The sequence below is a fragment of the Triticum dicoccoides genome, chromosome 1A (assembly GCF_002162155.2).
Source record: "Triticum dicoccoides isolate Atlit2015 ecotype Zavitan chromosome 1A, WEW_v2.0, whole genome shotgun sequence".
Classification (NCBI taxonomy): Eukaryota; Viridiplantae; Streptophyta; class Magnoliopsida; order Poales; family Poaceae; genus Triticum; species Triticum dicoccoides.
In genome coordinates, this window is record NC_041380.1 from 41,759,594 (window position 1) to 41,769,785 (window position 10,192).

Below are 10,192 nucleotides of genomic sequence, written 5' to 3' on the forward strand. Positions count from 1 at the left end.
CGAATACAACAGAAGATTAGTCTCTGAATACAATTCATCATATTAGTCTCCAAATTCAAAAGACCGAAAAAGATAAAACATTACAAGTCTCGAGACCGCGAGTATCGAGTTTGTCTTCACATTACAAGTCGATATCGATCATCTAAACTACCATCACATAGAAGAGAGCTGCGGTCATCACGATGAGCATCATCGCGATGAAACTGGTCTTCATCCGGTTCCTCCAACACTCCCTCCTCTCTCCCGCTAGATAGCGGACGTATCTAGATTCCTCCTCCGCCCTAGTGGTGTACCCTTTGTAACTGTTACCACTGAAACGGTGAACCTGTCTCCGACACTCCTCCCAGTCGTCATAGACTCCGAGAACCTTACCCTTGTACACGACATACGACGGCATCTCTATGCACAAGCCAAACAACAGACAATACATACATAAGCAATATATAAGTATGCAACAAAAGGATCGGAAGAGAAAAGCAAGACATTAATAGCACGATTCAGGGTCCTACTAATAAATAGCATCGATTACATCTAAGTTGAACGACAGTCCAAACCAAAGAGACATACAATTCATTAAAGTTTAATTACAACATGAGCCAATCAATGTTTCAGAACTACACATCACTACTTTTGACTCGACTCATGGGACAGGAGCGTGGATGAAGCCGTCGTCTGTCGTGATGGTCATGAAATCGCGGGCGTTGTCAGCCTGCATTTTTAGCATTCCGTCTATCTCACTGTTGGACGGTTGATATCTGAGGAAGAACTGCCCCGAGGTATGAAGGACATCTTGATGGATGATGTCCGCAAAATCCGACTAGATGCGAAAGAATTCTTGTATGATGTCCGCGTCCTGGATTGCCGACAAGCTCGCGGCCCATCTTTGAGATTATCTGGTAGCAGAAGGTGATGAAGGTCCCTTACGATCGCCCGCATGTGATGGAGGGCGCAGTAGGCGTCCTTCTGACCGCCAGGCGGCTGCTTGACGTAGCAGAATGTCGTATTGTGGGTGAACACATGCTTGCCGTACTTACGAACTGCTCTGGTGAAGGTGCCTCTAGATTTGGCGTAGCCGGGGAGAACATCATCAAGAACTTTCTTGATATTTGTATAGTCTATCTTGGAGTCACGGTTCGGGTCGAAAATACGTGGCCATGGAATATTTCGGGCTTAAGAGGATGAGTGTGCAATGTGTGTCACTGCACAGAACACGGAATGTTAGAAAAAAAAAGAACAATCAAAATCTAAGAAATCATATGTTACGGGGCGGTTAAGGGATGACTTACTCGGGAAAGTAAGCCACAAGGAAGTTATCCTTATCTGGGTTTGCCAGAATGATGCCTTCGAGGTGTGAACTCACGACTTGGCAGTCCCCAGCACTGCTCAAGAGCTAGGCACGCATGTAGAAGGGGTCGACTATCACGATGTCCGGGGTCTTGTCTCTAATGATCCGCATCTCCATACTCAGCGAAAATAGCCGAACGAAGGTATAGTGCAGCGGATGAAGGTTAAACATAGCAAAGATGTCATCAAACCACAGGACGATCGTACCCCCGATGTCTCCATCCACAAAGCCCTTGCCCTCTGGCACCTTGTCCACGAAAACCGGGTATGCCACATCATTCTCTCTGAGATGCTGCTTCTCCAAAGAAAGAACACTATCGTGCAGACTCCGCATAGCACCGGTTGCTGCATTGAGCATATTTGTCGGTAGCATCGCCCTACCCGCCACATGCACCCTCCTCGAGATATCCTTAGGTGAAGGTGGCCCGTCCTGAGAACGGATCATACTCGGTGCCGGCTGGCTCGCACCGGCGCCCTTTTTAGTCTTTCGTTTCCGGCTCTTCTTCTTGATCTGCTGTAATGGGACTGAGTTCTGCTCACAGACCGCCTTCTAAAGCGTGTTGGCGCTGATAATATTTCGCACCTCAGCTATTTGAGGCTCGGTGAAGGCAGCAGCTGGAGGCATCTCCTGAGAACTGAATGCCAGACGACGCTTGTTGCAACTGGGTTTCTCTGTCGTACCAGCTAGATCGCGGTCGTCTTGGTTGGGTTCTTGAGAAGGAGGCCCCCAGAACTCGTCACCGTACCCATGTTCGGCAAAGTACTTATCGACGTTGGTAAATGTACCGTCGTCGTTGTCATCGTCCGGATCCTGTGCCATATGCATGTCCGGATCCTGTGCCATAGGGATGTCCGGCATGTCCGGTAGCGTTACGGCGCTCTTGCCATGGCTTGGCGCCGGCACGACTGCTGGTCTTGTCTGTGGGGTGGTGTCCCCACCCCCAAACGAATCTGGCTCTCCGGCCAAAGCAGGGGCCAGCTTACGCAGGCGCTGAGGGTCATCTCATCTTCTTTGTCGGCCCCAGCGGGTTGAATCGGAGGTAACAGCTAGTCGTAGCCTGGCAGCACCCGAACCACTTCAACCCTATACACTGTGGGTGGCATCGGATTACCGTGGAACACGGGGTTGCCCGGTTGAACGATTCTTCCCTTGGCGACATCGACCAACTCGCAGCCCACGAAGTGCAGGAGAGTGCAAGGAACGTCGGCGGCACCCTGCGAAAACATGTAGGGTGTCAGGGATGCCCAGTCAAAGGCAACGAGATGAAGTCATCGACCGAGAGGCTTAGTTATCGTGATGCCGTCGAGCTCGGCTAATGTTGAGGCACTGCTCCTCCATGATATGGATCAGCAGATGCACCATAACGTCGAAGAATGCGGGCGGGAAGTACATCTCAAGCTCGTATAGTATCACGACGATCTCTTCCTGTAGCCTTCTGAGTTGCCTCACGCCAACCGACTTTCGAGAGATGACGTCGAAAAAGTTGCATAGGCCAAATAGCGTTTCACGGACGTGCGCGTCCATGATCCCACGGATTGCAATTGGAAGTATCTGCGTCAGCAACACGTGACAGTCGTGAGACTTCATCCCGCTGAACTTCTGCTTCGCTGGGTCTAGGTATCTGCTTATCTTCCCCGCGTAACCGTAAGGAAGTTTTACTCCTACGAGGCAGGTGAAAAACTGCTCGATCTCCTCCTGACTTAGAGTGAATCATGCGGGAGGGTAGTCATTTCCGGTCTTCTTGGCCTTTTTGCCTTTGCGATGACTTTCTGTGTCCTGCTTCGCCTCATCATCATTAGCGTGAAGCTCCTGCCTAATGCCCATTGATTTCAAGTCTGCCCTTGCTTTTGTCCCATCTTTGGTCCTCTCTGGCATGTTGAGCAGGGTACCAAGCAGACTCTCGCACACGTTCTTCATGATATGCATGGCATCAAGGCTATGAGGCACACGGTGGATCTTCCAGTACGGCAAGTCCCAGAAAACAGACCTCATTTTCCATACCTTCAGCAGTGGCTCTGGCGCCTTCCGCTTCTTTCCCGGCTCTGGCGCCTTTTGCTTCTTTCCCGGTAGTGGGCAATCTTTCCAATTTTTCAACAGCCCGTCTATTTCCTCGCCGCTCCTCGTACACGGGCGCCTTCGGGGTTCGGTTTCATCATCGAACAGATCCTTGCGTTTCCTCCACGGGTCATCGTCGCGAAGCCACCTTCGATGTCCCATGAACACGGTTTTCAAAGACCCGGGATCTCTATCTAGCTTCCAATACATTGTGTCATCCATGCACCTGACGCATCCAGAAAATCCGTGGACCACCTGCCCCGCGAGATATCCGTAACCGAGATAGTCGTGCACCGTCGTGAGCAGTGCTGCTCTCATAGGGAAATATTCTTTCTCTGCGGCGTCCCACATATTGGCTGGCATTTTCCATGGCGTGTCTAACTCCTCTTTCAGCAGCCCCAGATACAGATTGATGTCGTTCCCTGGTTGTTTCGGCCCTTCAATTAGCATACTCATGTGAATGTACTTCCTCTTCATGCACAACCAGGAGGAAGGTTGTACATCCACACAAACACAGGCCAGGTGCTATGTGTGCTTCTCTGGCTGCCAAACGGATTGACTCCATCGGTGCTCGCGCCCAGCACGATGTTCCTTGGATCCTTCCCAAATTATGGGTGTTCGAAGTTCAACGCTTGCCACTGGCTCCCATCCTTAGGGTGACTCAGCATCTTGTCTTTTTTATTTATCTCCGGATCATTTGCGTCATCTTCTCGCTTCTTCTCCTCCCTATCCGCGTGCCAATGCAGGAGCATTGCTACCTTAGGGGCCGCGAAATACCGCTGCAGACGAGGAGTGATCTTAAAGTACCACACCACTTTTCAAGGAGCTTTCTTCCTCTTCTTGTATCGAGTGACGCCGCACACCGGACATATGGTAGACTCCGCGTGCTCGCCCCGATAAATGATGCAATTGTTCATGCGCACATGGTATTTCACGTGCGGTAAATCCATAGGACACATGACTTTCTTCGCCTCCTCGAAACTGGTTGGGCACTTGTTCCCCTTGGGAAGACGTTCGTGCCAGAATGACATGTTCTCGTCGAACCATGCGTTGGTCATTTTGTGTTTTACCTTCATCTCCAAAGCCATGAGCGTTACTTTCAGGCGGGTATCCTCGGGTCTGCATCCTTCATACAATGGAGTAACCGTGTCTATCTCTAGTTGATCCATCTTGGCTTTCTCTCGGGCGGCACCTCTTGCGTTATCCGTTTGCTTGAGAAGCAGCTCTTGAATATGAGGGTCCTGCACCCAGCCCATCGATGGTCCATCATCGTCTGCTCCGCCAGCATCTTCATTTTCATGATCATGCCCTTCGTCTGCTCCGGCATCTTCCTCATCATCATGTCCGGCATGTTATACATGATGACTGTGTACAGCACCACCGTCATGATCATGTCCTGGAGATTCTTTGTCTTCTCGCCCGCCCGAGCCATGGTGGTTGTCTTGCTGCCCTTCCTCATTTCTTGCCCGGGCCCCATGGACGGCTTCATAGTCATCTTCATCACCTTGCCACCGATAGCCATCCAGGAAACCACGCAAGAGCAGGTGGTCCCGCACCTGCCCGCAATCCGAGTCCGCAATAAGGCTCTTCAGCTTGCATCTTCGACACGGACATCTTATCTCCGTCTCGTTCTTTTGAAGCATCTCGGCCTTCGCGGAGCTCAAAAACCTATTCACGATGCCTTCGGTCATCGTGCGGACCATGGTCGCCTACGGGGTAGAGCAAAACGATATTTTAGAAGCAAGAAAAAATTTGGCATGACTTCACCTAAAAATAGGACCAAAAAGAATGCATAGTGCCAAAATTCTCGCCGAAACGGAAATGAATCAACATTCCAGCAAAACATTGGCAACTATCGCATTTCAAATACCGGTACCTGCAAACACAAACATATATGCACACCACAAACATATGCAACACCACAAACATACATAGATCTAGCTAGGCCACAAAAAGTGCATGTGCACGTTGTTGGAGCGAGCTAGGGAGAAAAAAAGTAGATCTACAACATGAAGATAGCTTTCCCCTTACTGACCTATCAAAAAAAAGGTAATTTCACCACTTAATTTTGATGAATCTATGGTGCAAATGAGGTGAGGAGGAGGAGGCAGCCGACAAGCTTGGAGAAGGAGGTGGAGGGAATGAAGTGGGGAAAGTGAGTGTGTAGGTGTGGCTGTCCAAAATATCTAGCTGGTCCCAGGTTACTAATGGCGCACCACACAGCCATGCGCCATTAGTAACCCAACATACTAATGGCGCACCTCCTGGCTGTCCGCCATTAGTAGTTTTGCAAAAAAGTAAAAAAAAATATACTAATGGCGCACCGTGGCATAGTGCTCCATTACTAGTTTAAACTAGTAATGACGCACTTTGCAACAGTGCACCATTAGTAGTTTTGCAAAAAAAAAGAATAAACAAAATACAGTAGTGGTGCACTCTACAGCTGGTGCGCCATTACTAGTTAGAACTACTAATGGCGCACTTTGCCTGGATGCGCCATTAGTATGTTTGGAAAAATGAAAAGAAAAATTGTTACTAGTGGCGCACCTTGTGCCTGGTGCGCCATTAGTGTCTTCCACACTAATGGCGCATCACCACATGGTGCGCCATTAGTATATAGTAGTGGCGCACCACTTCTCTAGTGCGCCATTAGTGTCAATTTCATCTATAGCCCTTTTCCTAGTAGTGTGTGGTCACCCGAAGTCCCCAGTATCTGTCTCTTGAAGAGAACAACTGAAAGAGTCTGGCACCGTCTGGTATGCGGTCGGACGCACTGAGGGATCTGCTAGAGCGAGCGATATCTCGGAAGAGCACCGTACGTTGATGGGTACGGTGATGGAAAGGATTTCGTCCGGCAAAAGCGGGTTGCATGAAGCCTTTATGAGTCTACTGACGGGTTTTGAGGTACGTGAAATGATGTTCATTTTGACAGTACCGCACATACTTAGGTGTGCCCTATGTAGATAGTAGCCCCTGAGACTCTGGTTGTCGTCAAAAACGGCGGCAAACAGAGGATCGTTGAGGGAGTCTTGGACTAGGGGGTCTCCGGACAGCCGGACTATCTCCATTGGCCGGACTGTTAGACTATGAAGATACAAGATTGAAGACTTCGTCTCGTGTCCGGATGGGACTCTACTTGGCGTGGAAGGCAAGCTAGGCAATACGGATATGTGTATCTCCTCCTTTGTAACCGACCTTGTGTAACCCTAACCCTCTCAGGTGTCTATATAAACCGGAGGGTTTTAGTCCGTAGGACAACAACTACAACATACAATCATACCATAGGCTAGCTTCTAGGGTTTAGCCTCTCTGATCTCGTGGTAGATCTACTCTTGTACTACCCATATCATCAATATTAATCAAGCAGGACATAGGGTTTTACCTCCATCAAGAAGGCCCGAACCTGGGTAAAACTTCGTGTCCCCTGCCTCCTGTTACCATCCGCCTAGACGCACAGTTCGGGACCCCCTACCCGAGATCCGCCAGTTTTGACACCGACATTGGTGCTTTCATTGAGAGTTCCTCTGTGTCGTCGCCGTTAGGCTTGATGGCCCTACTATCATCGTTAGCGATGTAGTCCAGGGTGAGACTATTCTCCCCGGATAGATCTTTGTGTTTGGCGGCTTTGCACTGCGGGCCAATTCGCTTGGCCATCTTGAGCAGATTGAAAGCTACGCCCCTGGCCACCAGGTCAGGTTTGGAAGCTAAAACTACACGGCCGACGTCCGTGGAGACTTGATCTTTGACGGATTCGAGCCTCTGCCTTGTGTGTCACGCAGTCATGATGAGTGCGATTTAGCTCTACCATCGGACAGTGTCCAAGAGATCGCACAGGCAGCCGCTCCGACCCTCAATTCGGAGCCAGTTGCGCCATCCATGGACGGGTGGATGGACCCCGCCACGGAGGCCTTACCCTCAGCGGCGATCGAGCCAAACATCGACCTTACCTTGCACAAGATCCGTGTCGTTAAACTGCCGGATCCTTCTCCGGCCATGGACTCCGAACCGCCCGCGCCCGTTCCCATCAAATCCGATTGGGCGCCGATCATGGAGTTTACCTCCGCGGATATTTTTCAGCACTCGCCCTTTGGCGACATACTGAACTCATTAAGGTCTCTCTCCTTGGCAGGAGGATCCTGGCCAAACTATGTCCGGCAGGACTGGGATGCGGACGACGAAGAAATTCACGGCCCACCCACCACCCACTTAGTAGCCACTGTCGATGACTTAACCGACATGCTCGACTTTGACTCCGAAGACATCGATGGTATGGAGACAATGCGGGAGATGAAGAGGATCCACTGCCCACAGGGCACTGGACAGCCACCTCATCATACGATATATACAAGGTGGATACACCCAAAGAAGGCAATGGCGACGAGAAAGCGGAGGATGACCCCTCCAAGAAGCAACCCAAGCGCTGACGTCAGCAGCGCCGCTCTAAGTCCCGCCATAGCAAAAGTGGTGATACCGGCACAGGAGATAATAACACTCCGGATAGTGCCGAAGACAACAACAATCCCCTCCACCAAGATTTAGAGCAGGAGGATGGAGGAGCCATCCCTCCTGAGAGAGCCGCAGATGGAGAGGAGGGGGATGATAATTACATGCCCCCCTTCAAAGACGAGGCAAGCCTCGGTGACGACGAATTCGTTGTGCCAGAGGATCCCGTCGAACAAGAGCGCTTCAAAAGCTGGCTTATAGCCACGGAAAATAGCCTTAAGAAAAAGCAGCAGCAGCTTCAAGCTGATCAGGATCTGCTAGCTGACAGATGGACTGAAGTCCTTGCGGCCGAGGAATATAAACTCGAGCGCCCCTCCAAGAGTTACCCAAAGTGCAGATTGCTACCTCGACTGGAGGAAGAAGCGTATGATACGGCTGATCAGCCACCTCGTGGCTGCGATAGAGAGGCATTCCAGCCAAAAACTCAGCCTCCACCCCGACGCCATTCAAATAAAAAGGTATGGGGAGATACGCCAGACCTGCGAGACATATTGGAGGACAAAGCAAAGCATGCAAGATCGATCTTTGGATCACGAGGGCGCGCCACTCTGCGAGACGATAAACGTCACGCCGGATACAACAAAAGCAAATCCGGCCGGGCCGAACACAGCAGGCAAGACCCATTCGAGCTGCGTCGCGATATAGCCCAATACAGAGGTGCCGCACACCCCTTATGCTTCACAGACGAAGTAATGGATCATCAAATCCCAGAAGGTTTCAAACCTGTAAATATTGAATCATACGAAGGCACAACAGATCCTGCAGTATCGATCGAGGATTTCCTCCTCCACATCCACATGGCCCACGGTGATGACTTACACGCCATCAAATACCTCCCACTAAAGCTCAAGGGACCAGCGCGACATTGGCTTAACAGCTTGCCAGCCGAGTCCATCAGCTGTTGGGAAGATCTGGAAGCCGCTTTCCTCGACAACTTTCAGGGCACTTATGTGCGGCCACCAGATGCCGATGACTTGAGCCACATAATTCAGCAGCCAGAAGAATCAGCCAGGCAATTCTGGACTCGGTTCCTAACAAAGAAAAATCAAATTGTCGACTGTCCGGATACAGAGGCCCTAGCGGCTTTCAAATACAACATCCGCGACGAATAGCTAGCCCGGCAGCTTGGTCAGGAAAAACCGAAATCTATGGCAGCCCTCATGACACTCATGACCCGCTTTTGTGCGGGAGAAGACAGCTGGCTGGCTCATAGTAATAACATATCAAAGAACCATGGTACTTCGGGTACCAAGGACGGCAATAGTAGGTCACGTCGCAACAAACATAAGCGCCACATTAACAGCGATAATAACGAGGATACGACAGTCAATGCCGGATTCAAAGGCTCTAAACCCGGTCAGCGGAAAAAGCCATTCAAACAAAATACGTCGGGACCGTCCAACTTGGACCGTATACTTGATCGCTCGTGTCAAATACACGACACCCCAGAAAAGCCAGCCAATCACACCAACAGGGATTGTTGGGTGTTCAAGCAGGCCGGCAAGTTAATTGTCGAAAACAAGGACAAGGGGCCACATAGCAATGACCAGAAGGAGCCCCGGCAGCCACACACCGGAGGACAGAAGAGGTTTCCCCCACAAGTGCGGACGGTGAACATGATATACGTAACCCACATCCCCAAGAGGGAGCGGACACTACTAGGAAAAGGGCTACTAATGGCGCACCAATTTTGCCTACTAATGGCGCATCACTGGTGCGCCATTAGTATCACACCACTAGTATTTTTTACTAATGGCACACCACTGGTGCGCCATTAGTATCTTGTATACTAATGGCGCACCACTGGTGCGCCATTAGTATAGGCCACGGCGCGCCATTAGTATAGGCCACTGGTGCGCCATTAGTATAGGCCACTGGTGCGCCATTAGTAATTTTGAATTTTGAAGGCGGGAAAATAGTAGTGGCGCACCGTCTAACCCCCACCGTGCGCCATTGCTATTTTTGAATTTTGAATTTGGATCTCGATCGTGATTTTTTTGCCCATTTTTTGCTCGTTTTTTGCTCATTTTTTGGCACGATATTATTTCAAATTTTGTTCCTGTTTTTGGATCTTGTACGTTCTTTTGCCGTGTTCTTTTGCCGGAGAGGAGTTCGCCGGAGAGGAGGAGGAGGAGGTCACCGGAGAGGCACTCGCCTACATCACCGGAGAGGAGGAGGAGGAGTTCGCCGGAGAGGAGGAGGAGGAGGTCGCCGGAGAGGAGTTCAGCGGAGCATCAGAGAGGAGGAACGAGAAACCATGAGGGGATGGGAGGAGAGGAGGGAGGAGGA